Raw genomic sequence first — 3,183 nt, 5'->3', positions numbered from 1 at the left:
AAACAGTTTCTTGTTTTGCTCGTGTTTTGTGGCTATTTGTATTATTATTATTATTATCATTATTATTATTATTATTGTTCAGTAGTTTTATTTTTATAGCGTGCTTTCACTTCACTACCGAGCGCAGCTCTGTGTGCCTTGGGTATGTGCTGTGATTTTCTGTGATGCTCTTATGGTTACTGTATTGAAAGTGTTTTGCGTAGGATGTGTGTAGTGCCCAGTAGTGCAATTTTCTGTATGTTATATACATTTGTAAGTCCTGGTGTTTTTGTTATGTATTTGTCTGAATATTTTTTTATTATACCTAAGGCACTTACTACGATTGGAATTGTTTCTGTTTTTAGATTCCACAGAAACAATTCCTATCATAGTAGGAATATTATTATTATTATTATTATTATTATTATTATTATTATTATTATTATTATTATTATTATTATTATTATTGACTGAAAGAGCAATGCGTACCATTAAAATTACACTGAAGTAAAATATATGAAGCCCTGTATACACATCATAACTACCCTTTTGATAAGAGTACACCAGACACATGCGTCAAAACCATGTATGCGCGATATAGTGATTTCATATCAAGATAAACAGCGCATGACTTTGCAGGTAGGGCAAGTTTGAATTTTCTTCAGGTCGAGTAGATGCTCCCTGCGTGTTTCCTGTTGAAGGAAACACGCATGTTTCTAGAAGTGAATTATCCAAACCCCAAAGAATTCCTCTCAACACATGACTATAATGCTCCCCTACCACTTCTGCTTGTGATCAGAGACACACATATCGTCAGCCACCAAGGGACATACTCAACTGGTTAAGGTCAAGCAACTGACAAGCAAATCCGTGGTATTGGGCAGAATGTTTGCTGTAGCCCATCTTTTATATCACGACAAAACAATGTATATGATATTATTTCCAGTCAGTTAAGATCAGATGTCATGTGAGCCATTGCCCGGTATTGCATCCGGGCATTTATTTTTATTATTATTATTATTAGTAGTAGTAGTAGTAGTAGTAGTAGTAGTAGTAGTAGTAGTAGTAGTAGTAGTAGTATAATTATTATCTAATCATCATCATCATCATCATCATCATCATTATTATCATTATTCAGTAGTCTTATTGTTATCACATGCTTTCGCTGCACTACCAAGCGCAGCTCTGTGTACCTTGGGTATGTGCTGTGGTTTGCTGTGGTGCTCTTATTTTCACTGTTTTAAAAATGTTTTACGTAGGATATGTGCAGTGCATATTAGTGCTATTTTCTGTATGTTATATATATTTGTAAGTCCCGAATGCTTTTTTCCTTATACCTAATGCGCCAACTATAATAGGAATTGTTTCTGTTTTTAGGCTCCACATTCGAGTTAGCTCTATTTCCTGATCTTTGCATTTTAAATTTTCTCTATTTCTTTTAGTCATTGTCATCAGTTAGTGTTGCTACATCGATTAGAAAGTACTTTTCTTTCTCGCTGATCTCTAACACCTATATCCAGCATATTGGCTTTAATTTTTCTGTGTGTATTGGCATTTCTCAGACTATGGTTGCTTTCTTATTTTCAGTGACCTTTTCTGGAGTCTGCCTATACCATCTTTTTCCTGCTGTTATTCCATAGTGTTGGCATTGATTCCAGTGTATATAGGTCCCAAATCTGTCGTGTCTGTGGATATATTCCTTCTTAGCAAGGACTGAGCAGCCAGAAATATATGATTTATTGTTTCTTCTCCATCATCACATATTCTGTAGTTACATTCCATTACGTATTTTTGGTGATTTCTGCTGAGTAGGTTTTGATTCTGAGCTGCAATTAAAAATCCTTCCGTCTCTGCTTTGAGTCCTGAGCTTCTCCGCCATTTTAGGGATTTTGCTTTGTCTATTTCTTTTCTGTTTAACTTAACTCCTTATTTGCCATGTAGGGGCTTTTCTTGTTCCAGTTCTAGATTGAATTTCAGTTTTTGTACAGCTTTTGTTGTTTCTTCTTTTTCTTAATAGTTGTTAGGTACGATGACTTAATTTTTGTAATTGTCAGCTTCTTTACAGACAGAAGACAGTTTTTTGTTTTGTTCGCGTTTTGTGACTATTTGTATTAGTTTTCCTTACTTCTGAAGTAGGTATTTCTATAGTCCTATAGTGGTTATTTTGTAATAGTTTTCTAGATGTATAAGGCTTCTACTAATTTTGATACGTTGTATATATAGCTTTTCTTAGTCAGATTTTGAGTAGTGCATCCTAAATGTTATCTGTATCATTATCATCATCATCATCATTATTATTATTATTATTATTATTATTATTATTATTATTATTATTATTATTATTATTATTATTATTCAGTAAGCTTATTTTTTCACGTGCTTTCACTGCACTACCGAGCGCAACTCTGTGTGCTTTGGGTATGTGCTGCGGATTATTGCAATGTTCGTATTGTCACTATATTGAAAGTGCTTTAAGTAAGATGTGCGCGGTGCCTTGTAGTGCTATTTTCTTTATATTATGTACATTCGTAACTCCTAGTGTTTTTGTTACATATTTCTCTGAATGTTTATTTTTAGGCTGAACATTTGGGTGGTCTATATTTCCAAATCTTTGTATTTTCAGAGTTTCTCCGTTTCTTTTGTCATCCATTGGGATAGAAACATCGATTAGAAGGCATTTTTTCCTTATTGATCTCTGACAACTATATCCGGTCAATTAGCCTTGATTTCTCTATCTGTGTGTATTGGCATATCCCAGAGTACGGTTGCTTTTTCATTTTCTGACACATTTTCTGGGATATGCCTGTACCATATTTTTTCTGTTGTCATTCCATAGCGTTGACAAACCTTCCAGTTTATATAGGCCTCAACTCTGTCAAGTCTCTGGACATATTCCTTCCTCTTCTTCTTCTTCTTCTTCTTCTTCTTCTTATTATTATTATTATTATTATTATTATTATTATTATTATTATTATTATTATTATTATTATTATTATTATTGTTGTTCAGTAGTTTTATTTTTATAACGTGCTTTCACTTCACTACCGAGCGCAGCTCTGTGCGCCTTGGGTATGTGCTGTGGTTTGCTGTGGTGCTCTTATGTTTACTGTATTATTATTATTATTATTTTATGTTTGACTTTTGTTTTGCATTTGTACAAGTTGGATCCAAGTCTCACCCAGAGACCTCAAGAGACAACAAGTT

This window comes from Octopus bimaculoides, chromosome 5 (assembly GCF_001194135.2).
Source record: "Octopus bimaculoides isolate UCB-OBI-ISO-001 chromosome 5, ASM119413v2, whole genome shotgun sequence".
NCBI lineage: Eukaryota > Metazoa > Mollusca > Cephalopoda > Octopoda > Octopodidae > Octopus > Octopus bimaculoides.
The sequence above is the reverse complement of the archived record's forward strand: the minus strand, read 5'-3'. Positions refer to the sequence as shown.